Source organism: Populus euphratica, unplaced genomic scaffold (assembly GCF_000495115.2).
Source record: "Populus euphratica unplaced genomic scaffold, PopEup_1.0 scaffold306.1, whole genome shotgun sequence".
NCBI lineage: Eukaryota > Viridiplantae > Streptophyta > Magnoliopsida > Malpighiales > Salicaceae > Populus > Populus euphratica.
Window position 1 is genome coordinate 49,134 of NW_011500191.1, and position 10,911 is coordinate 60,044.

The 10,911-nt window shown below is 29.0% G+C and overlaps 1 protein-coding gene across 1 annotated transcript in view; it reads left to right on the forward strand.

Moving 5' to 3' along the window:
* The window catches only part of LOC105111718 (receptor-like protein 12), a gene marked incomplete at its 3' end in the record, with an annotated part of 28,811 nt that overhangs the window by 16,551 nt on the left and 1,349 nt on the right, over nucleotides 1-10,911 (forward strand). The gene's annotated exons all lie outside the window — the stretch shown is intronic.

Below are 10,911 nucleotides of genomic sequence, written 5' to 3' on the forward strand. Positions count from 1 at the left end.
CCAAACACTGGAAAATGTTTTCCAGTTGATTTTCCATAACACTACCAAATATCAGAAAATACTTTCTTGTAATTTACTTTTTAAAAAATTATTTTCTTTAAAATTTATTTTTTAAAAAGACTGAAAAATGTTTTCCAATTTATTTTCCATTACACTACCAAACATTAAAAAATAATTCACTTTCTTGAAATTCACTTTAAAAAAAAATTATTTTTCATCAAACAAACAACATCTTATGGCAAGACTTATATTCACCAAATATTAACACTTCTCCATAAAATATAGGTGTTGTCTGCATCATCAACATCATAAACACAGTTGCTGATTAAGTTCCCCTGGTCTGATATGGAATTCAAACTCTAGCAGCTCCTGCATTGTTATAGATGGAAAGAACATTGCTTCTGTATCTCTAGCCAAATATTTGTGAACAAGTAGCAAAAAGTTCGCGAATAATTTACAAGAAACTCTAACCCTTGCCTCCAAACAAATGTGATGCACTACATGGATGGCATCAATACAGAAGATAGACTCGCTGAGACCTTAGAAGACCATCAAAAAGTGGCCAGAGTGACCACGCGCTCCGCTCAAAAAAGGAAATTTCATTCAAATTGTTAAAAATAGATGTAACCATATTTGATTTTTTAAAATCTGGATATCAGTTCCTTTTTAAAAAAAGAAAATGTATAAAAAATGACTCTTATCCCTAAAAAAAGAAATTTTATCGAGGCTGTTAGAAGAATGGGCGTTGGACCATATGACTGATAAGAATTGGATTTGGACTCAGGAGATTTCATTTCTTCTTGCTACAAACATGCAGTTGTGCATACTCTGTCGTGAAACTTACAATGTTTTGAAAAGATCCGGAAACATCTATACCCCTTGACATAAATATATATTCTTGCGCCTGGACCAAAAACAAACATAAATAAAACATAAACAAATAGATTTATATGGTTCCCCAAAACTAAGTATATCCATAAAGATAATAAATTGTATATTATTGGAGAAATGATACAAATACTTAACTCAACCCAGTATAATCTCACCAAACTCAATATTTCACTCTTATACTTAGTGTTTCTCTCAAAACTGCACTTTCTCACTCTCACAATTATACTCACTTGCACTTATCCTCACAGTTGCACTGTCTTTCTCTGCGCACACTTGCACACACTATTTATATCTAACTCTCTTGTCTTTGTCTCCATTTATAAGGAGAAATATGAGAGCTTCAGCGGTAAATCATGTGCAGCCTAATAAATGCCAACCAACCACTACCTATTACAATAATAAAGTCGTGGTGATCAGAAAAAAGTTGACAAATTTGCTACATATATGGCTATCACTTGTGCAGCCATTAACAATTATTTGGATCAATTTAAGATTGATTGTGGAAAGTAACTAGTTATTTGGAAAAATCACTTGGAGTTTTTTCTCCTTTTTTCCTTTTTTGACTCGAAGAAAGCTCCAGTCCGAGACCGTTTGAGGCTGAGGGAAAGCTACGCGAAGCTGCTTAGGATTGTATTGGGGTCCTTCACCTCATACAAATTTGCCAGCTTCTCCTTCAGTTCTGCCTTCATAACAGAACAAGTGTAAGGTGTGTTATTCCTACACCAGAAGTTCAGAACCATATCACAGTTAATTGTCCAATACAGCCCCATAATGAAAATAATGGCAAATCGTTCCAAATCCTCATAATGTGCAAATATTTTTTTCAAAAACCATGGATGAAACAGATAATGCTCAGAAAAATAAAGCACAAAAAATTTCGAAATTTCGAGAAGTAACACAAGACTGAGGATATACCTTAGAAACCTTGGCTCAGCCAGGATGAAGAACATCAATGATCTGCGTTAATAAAAAAAAAAAAGCAGAATTAAAACCACTTAAAAAAGACAACAAATACAATGGAATACTCATTTTCACTGAACTATAACCTACTCCAAACACAGATATTAGTAGGTAATGCTCTAACAGGGTACATTTGACACCAAAGCATAATTGCTCTAAAATAACCACTAATGCCAGGGTCAGCAAACACGTTACAACATCTCATTTTACCAGCCAATAAAACTCCCAAGAAAATAATTTGAAAAAACCAAAAGGATTCATGGGCTCAGAGATCTTGGTGGAAACTAACATCAAATGGATTCCTTGAAACCCATCAAGAGCAGCAAATATTTTGTCACTACTTGATAACCGAAAAAGTCCAACTCTGAATTCATACACAAACATTAATCACTAACGTAAAATAAACAGAACTGAACTTCCCTAATCTAAGACACGCTTTATTTCTATTGAAGAAAAACAAAACCAAGACTATTCACATTAAATAATAAAAACCCACAAACAATATTTTGTATGTCCTTCTAAGAGCCGCGATCCATTCAAGTACCAACAATTTATTCCAAAAACAACAAACAATAACACTAACACTTCCAGGAACAACCATTCATAAACAACCATCTCAAAAATTCTAAACTTTCTTCCTTACAGTTCAAGATCTAAAGGACCCAGTAGAACAAAATCAAAAACTAAAAAACAAAAATTCTTTACTAAACTACCCTCGTTTGGGCACCTAGAAAATGAAGAAAAAAGAGAGAATGCGAGGGTCAAAGCTTGCAAATTGAGTTTTCTGACACTTGTGCATGATTAAGAACAATGATATTTGGCCTTGGCTAATATGCTTGTGGTTGAGCATTGTAGAGTGCTATTAATATCCTTATGATATGCATTTTAGCATGAAAAGCCTGTTCATTGCATATCTGCTGTTGTGTTTGTCCTGATATACAAGATAAGGAAAGCGATTACAGCTGGATTCTTTTTCCATGCAGCTAGAAAGGACCCACAGGAGGGTTATCGGACTTTGGTTGAGAACCAGCCAGTTTAAATCCACCCCAGCAGTGCTCCTTTCCAGAGAACCAGACTGGGTCATGTACCATGAGCTGTAATGACTACAAAAGAGTATATGCGCAAGGTCACGGTTATAGATCCCAAATGGCTTGTGGAACTAGCTCCCAGGTTCTTTAAAGTATCAGATCCTACAAAAATGAGCAAGCGAAAGCGTCAAGAACGCATTGAACCTCTCTACGATAGATACCACGAACCTAATTCATGGCGTTTGAGTAAAAGGCGAGCTTAATGAGTTTTGAGTTGTTTATATCAACCGGTTCTCAATCTTAATTCATTTTTTCTTGCTACAAGCATGTAGGTGTACATACTCTCTGTCTTGAAACTTGATAGTGTTTTGAATAGATCCAGAAACATTTATATCACTGAAAATAACTAGTGAGGTCTTCTTGACATAGATATGGCTATCACTTGTGCAGCCATTAACAGTTATTTGGATTCTTTTTTTTTTAATTCCTTCTCGTCTCAAAGAAAGCTCCAGCCCGAGACCGTTTAAGGCTGAGGGAAAGGTACACATCCTATTGCTGAGTCAAGAATTTGGTGTCTGGTGAGCATTATACCAAAGGATAACCAATGAAAGATGTATCTGGTGAGTTGAAAACAGATTTAGATAAATGGATTCACTCTGCGCAGGTAGGAGAAGTCTGCTAAAAAAGTCGTGTAGGGAATAGTTACAGTTTCCACCTATGGATTCTGCTATGTGTTCGCAACCTGATAACTAGTTTCTGTTAGAACCCCAACAATCCGAACCCGTTCATATGAAGCAAAAAACTCAAAAGTTTTCTTCCTTACTAGCTATATGTACTGCTTAAACTATACGGCTAAACTAGCAATTTAAAGTGTTTCGCAGATGGAAATAATAAATGCAATTAAAAAGAAATTAACAAAGTGGGACAAGAAAAATCCAAGAAATAGATCAGCTTCCATAGAAAATGAAATAAAAAAGGACAGATATGGCTATAATGTCTCCACCCAGACCATAAGTTGACGCGGAAGAGAATGTCTGTCAAATAAAGGAATGGGAAATCGTGTGGGCTCTTGATGACATTGACGAAAATGTCGAAAGAAAGGGGCACTGATTCAGCTAGACCAAGACTTAAAGCTCTTGATAATTTCCATTCAGGAAGACTGTTTTTAAAACACGCTGATGACTTAAAGTCTTTTCCCAGAAGTAATGAATGTTAAAACTTCAATAAAAATAAATAAAAAGACAACAATAAATTTTAAATTTGAGGGTTATATTGAAAAAATAATAAAAATATTAATAAAATAATAAAAATCAAAAGAACAAAAATTAAAAAAAACACACTATAAATTTGGATTGAATAATTAAACTAAAAATAAAGAAACTTTTATAAAAGACTAAGGAAAAAAAATAAAAAATCATAAAAATAAACATCAAGACATAATTAAAAAGATGAATATATAGAATTCTTCAATGTTTTTGTTTACAAAAACAAAATCCTAGATGTAAATTAAAAACCTTATCCACGTATTTAGTTAAACAACCTATTAATCATTGTGTAAAGCAATGAAAAAAAATCATTAACAATAAAAAAATAAAATTAAGAAAACTAAACAAAAAATAAAGATAAAAAAATTTAACATGATTTACCTAGTTATATTTAATAAATTCCTTAATCAAAATAAACTTGTAATAGAAAAATACATAAAATTTATAATAGAAATAAACACACATAAAATTTATTGAATAATAATTTAAAAAAAAAAACAATGTAAGGCTACTCATATATAAAATCTTATAAAAATATTGATATTAAAAAAAATTAATCTATATGAAATTAAGAAAAAGCTATATATAAATCATACTTACCTCTTTAAAAATTAAACACTTTCAATATCATTTAAAAATAATCATAATTTAATTAAAATATAAATTCAAAATTTATTTAAAAAATATACATAAATAATATATTATTTAAAAAAAAAAAACAAAAAGATTAGGTGCTTTGGAGCTGGTAAGCCAAGCCCAGCATATAACCTAATAAAATAAAGGCCCGTGTGAGGGCCTGTAATATCGGGTCCAAGCATGGGCTTTTAGATATTTTTTTAATTTGAAAGGATGTATAACGTGTTTGCCGCTTTAAATATTAAAAAAAAAAATAGCGCGGCAGATGAAAATTGCTTCCTTTAAACTATACAACTATACTAGCAATTTAAAGTGCTTCCCAGATGGAAATAATAAATGCAGTTAAAACGAATTTAACGAAGGGGGACAAGAAAAATCCAAGCAGCTTCCATAGAAAATGAAATAAAACAAGACAGAGATGGCTGTAATGTCTCCACCAAGACCATAAGTTGACGCGGCTGAGAATGTCTATCAAATAAAGCAATGGGACAACGTGTGGGCTATTGACGACATTGACCAAGACGACTTGAAGCTCTTAGTCATTTCCGTTCAGGAAGACTTTTTCTTAAACACACTGGCGACTTGGAAGTAAGGGGCACGCACAAGTAAATGTCCATAGACATTTAGAGGGACAGTAGATGGTTTTTGCCTATAATGTTAGCAGACATGTAGAGTGTCCCGCGCTGTATCATGGGGCTGTGGTTGGTTCCACCAAATCATTTATAATTTATAAACTAGATAAGAAATAATTATACATGCAGTTTTTCGATGTATCTTTGCATACAAAAAGTTTCTAAGTGTAAATTAAAAGATTTATTCATGAAACATTGAATTAAATAAATTAAAAATTATATGTGTTAATAAATAATAATAAAATATTATTAATACTAGAAAATAAAAGTATAAAAATTAAGCAATAGATACAAATCAAAACATTTAATCATGTAAGACAATATATTTATACAGTTATATTTGCTGAATTTATTTATTACAAATATTCTTTTATTAAATCAAATGGTATTTAAAATAAACACATATATTAAGTTGATTAAATAAAATAAAAGTAAAAAATATTATGTTAGGCTACACATATTAGAAATGTTAACCGAAAATAAACATTTTTAATTTTGAGAAATAAATTTTTTTTGTGCAAAAGATTAAAACTTTATAGATTAATTAGAATAATTTTTAAAAAAAATAAATACGCACAACATCTTCAAAAATATAATCTCTAAAAAAAATTTAAATAAGCAAAAAAAATCATATATGAAGGATATTAATTAAAAAATAAATTTAAAATTATTTTTTAAAAAAATTATTAAAATAGATACCAGTAAAACAAAAGGCAATATTTAAAAAAATAATAGTCTCAGTACTATAACTTAACTCATCAAACCTGTCAATCGATCATAAACTCAACCAGGTTTAATAAGTTATTCTTTTTAAATTTATATCCAACTTAAAAAATAAAAAATTAAAAAACAAGGAGGGCCAACAACCCAAGCTAGTTGTAATGAAGAGTTCAAAAATGCTGATGAGCCTATATTTATTTTAATTTTTTAAAGGTCATTCCTAATTTCTTGAAAAAAAAACAACAATAAGCAACGTGCCAGACAATGTGTGCTTACAAACTTGGATTCCCACCACCATTATAGTAATCAGAAAACTAGGGCAAGAACATTTTTTTTCCACCAAACCTATTTTTTTAGCCATTTACACTAAAAAAACACATAACCAACACCTTTATAATATCTAAAAACTATTCTATCAACTCTAAATATCCAAAAACCCGAAATCAAATTGAGTTAGCTATGACTTTGCTGGCTTAGATCTAGTTTTTTATGCAACATTAAAACTTCAAACAACCACCATAAAATCCCTTTTATCTAAAGAAACTCGTGTATTGTGACATGCACGATATCAAATGATGAATCTACTACTTAGAGTTAAAGAGGTTTAGGGTTTAATCATAAAGTTATTATTCGAAGGACTCATCACTTAATATTATGATTACTAGAAAATACATGGTCTATGAGAGCTTGATTAACGGGACTACTTGTGTAAAAGAAAGACATGTTACTCCTAGTACATCATATCTAAGGTATTTTACATTGTTTATTTATTATTTTTCTAGGTTATGTTTTTATCAATTGGTTTCATCTAAGGTTTAAAGCAATTTTTCTTTCATGAGGAAATTTCTATCTTATTGGGTTAAATTCTAATCATTCTAAAGCTCAAATTTAATATCACATTTATTTTCTATTTTGTGTCTTTAGTACTTGAAGGTATATTTCAAAAATATAGTTTTACATCCTAAATATTAGAGTCTACAACTAAATCATAATACTCTAGATACAAATTAATAGTTGCGAGATTTTTGATATTTTAGTATAATTCTAATAGATAATTATAAACTACTTATAATATACATTTTGTATTTTTAAAACATAATTAAAAATATTATTTTATCTTTTAGAAAATATGCATGAAAAAGAAGCCTTTAGGATTTGACCATATACTTGAAAACAATATATATATATATATATATATATATATATATAGATTTCTTTAAATTTTTTTAATAAAAATGAGTATTTTAAATTTGAAGTTTGTATTTGCCTAACATTTTCCTCCTTGCTGTATGTGCTGAATTTATATTTATGCTTAACATAAAAAATAAAATTAAAAGGAAATAAAGTGAAACAATGAGAAGTAGTTCAATTAATCAGACTGTAAGTTTGTTTTCTACAAGTTACTAGTTTGAATTTCATAAACTTTAATATCACTAAAAACTTATATAGTCTTTAATTTTAGGATCGATAGGATTAGTTAAATTACATGCAAATTAACATGAACATTCATATTATAATGTTTCTTTATAGAATACAAGTCATTTTGACTTGTGGAAGAAAATATTTATCATAAAAGTAACTAGGTTATACTTTTTATCTAAAAATATATTAAAATATTTTTTTTAAAATATTTTTGATATTAACATATAAAAATAATTTTTAAATATATATTTAATTTAAGAAAAATTAATTTTTTTAAAAATATTTTTAAATCTCAACAGTGAAAAGAAAGGAAAGAGAAAACGTGTCGGCTATTATTGATGACGTTGCCCAAGACTTGATGCTCTTGATAATTTCCAGTGACAAAGACTTGCACTTCACGTGGAAGCTGAGATGACTAGGAAGCTGAGGCATCTTTCTTTTTACACATACTATCAGTAACGTCCACAGAGGAATAGCAAATGGTTTCTGCCTATGAGCTTCAGGCTATCGACCACATCTGAACCATTGAAATTATTTTTCCCACGTGTCATATCTTAACCCGTTAAAATAAAATATTGTTGTGTGGTTGATTTATAAATTAGCTATGGGTTGAAACTTCGAAACCATTTGTCTTTGTTTTTATTTTTCTATTCTGAAAGTGTCTTAAAAAGATTTAATTTTTTAATTTTTAATTATTTTTTTTGTTTTTCTAAAATATTTTGATGTGCTAATATTAAAAAAAATTAAAAAAATTATTTTAATACTTTTTAAATAAAAAACTATATAAAAAAACAACAAATACTATAATATAACACTATGCCAAATAAATTCATCAAACCAAAATTCTAATTGAAAATGTTATTACCTAATATTTTCAAATAGTATTTTTAATATTATATATAGGGCAGTTGTGAAGTGAATGGATATTCAAAGTAAAATTACCCACCAAATTCTCATTGCTCTCAATTATTACTTCCATACCCACTTCGACATTATCCTTTTTTTGTGACCATGCTGCTGATAAAGCACGACAAGTCGTTTCATCTTCTTTACGTGCTTATTGTGCTTCTATTGCTCATGAAACTTGCTCCTGGGTTCATTTCTGGAGTGAAAGGGGCAACTTTCGGGTGCATAGAGAGGGAGAGACAAGCCCTTCTCAAGTTTAAAGAAGACCTTATTGATGACTTTGTTCTTCTTTCAACTTGGGGAAGTGAGGAAGAGAAGAGGGATTGCTGCAAATGGAGAGGAGTTGGATGCAACAATTGAACTGGTCGTGTTACTCATCTTGATCTGAGTGGCCTTAACCTTAGTCAGACGATTGACTGGCTGCAATTGCCTAACAGGCTCCCTCACTTACATGAATTGTCGTTAAGTTCTTGTGGCCTTTCAATTATCGGTTCTCCATCTCTTTCTCTTGTAAACGCCTCTAAATCTCTTGCTATCGTTGATTTCTCTGGTAACCAGCTTACATCTTCAATATTCTATTGGTTGGCCAACTTGGTCATGACATGCACGATATCAAATGATAAATCTAATACTTAGAGTTAAAGGGATTTAGGATTTAATCATAAAGTTATTATTTGAAGAACTCATCACTTAGTATTATGATCACTAGAAAATACATGGTTTATGAGAGCTTGATTAACGAGACTACTTGTGCAAAAAAAAAGACATGTTACTCTTAGGACATCATACCTAAGGTATGTTGTATTGTTTATTTATTATTTTCTAGGTTATGTTTTTATTAATTGGTTTCATCTAAGGTTTAAAATAATTTTTTTTTATGAGAAAGTTTCTATCTTATTGGGTTAAATTCTAATCATTCTAAAGCTCAAATTTAATATCACATTTATTTTCTATTTTGTGTCTTTAGTACTTGAAGGTATATTTCAAAAATATAGTTTTACATCCTAAATATTAGAGTTTATAACTAAATCATAATACTCTGGATACAAATTAATAGTTGTGAGATTTTTGGTATTTTAGTATAATCCTAATAGATAATTATAAACTAATTATAATATACATTTTGTATTTTTAAAACATAATAAAAATGTTATTTTATCTTTTAGAAAATATGCATGAAAAAGAAGCCTTTAGGATTTGATCATATACTTGAAAACAATATATATATAATTTTAGATTTCTTTAAAAAATTTTAATAAAAATAAGTATTTTAAATTTGGAGTTTGTATTTGCTTAACATTTTCCTCCTTGCTATATGTGCTGAATTTATATTTATGCTTAAACAACATACATAACAAATGCAATTAAAAGGAAATAAAGTAAAACCCTGGGAGATGTAGTTCAATTATTCAGATTTTAAGTTTGTTTTCTAGAAATTACTTGTTTGAATTTTATAAATTTTAGGACCACTAAAAGTTTATATAGTTTTTAATTTTAGGATAGATAAAATTAGTTAAAGTACACACAAATTAACATGAACATTTATATTAATTAAAACAACTAAACAAAAAAAAAATTTAACTTCTAAATTATAAAAAGATCGAGTTGACTATAATGTTTCCTTGTAGAAGTAGATGTGGAAGAAAATATTTATCATAAAAGTAATTAGGTTATACTTTTTATGTAAAAATAATTTTAAAATATATATTTAATTTAAGAAAAATTAACTTTTTTAAAAATATTTTTAAATCTCAACAGTGAAAAGAAAGGAAAGAGAAAACGTGTCGGCTATTATTGATGACGTTGCCCAAGACTTGATGCTCTTGATAATTTCCAGTGACAAAGACTTGCACTTCACGTGGAAGCTGAGATGACTAGGAAGCTGAGGCATCTTTCTTTTTACACATACTATCAGTAACGTCCACAGAGGAATAGTATATGGTTTCTGCCTAGTAGCTTCAGGCTATCGACCACATCTGAACCATTGAAATTATTTTTCCCACGTGTCATATCTTAACCCGTTAAAATAAAATATTGTTGTGTGCTTGATTTATAAATTAGCTATGGGGTGAAACTTTGAAACCATTTGTCTTTGTTTTTATTTTTCTATTCTGAAAGTGTCCTAAAAAGATTTAATTTTTTAATTTTTAATTAATTTTTTTGTGATTCTAGACTATTATTTTGATGTGCTAATATTTAAAATAATTAAAAAAATTATTTTAATATTTTTTAAATAAAAAAACTATATAAAAAAACAACAAATACTATAATATAACACTATGCCAAATAAATTCATCAAACCAAAATTCTAATTGAAAATGTTATTACCTAATATTTTCAAATAGTATTTTTAATATTATATATAGGGCAGTTGTGAAGTGAATGGATATTCAAAGTAAAATTACCCACCAAATTCTCATTGCTCTCAATTATTACTTCCATACCCACTTT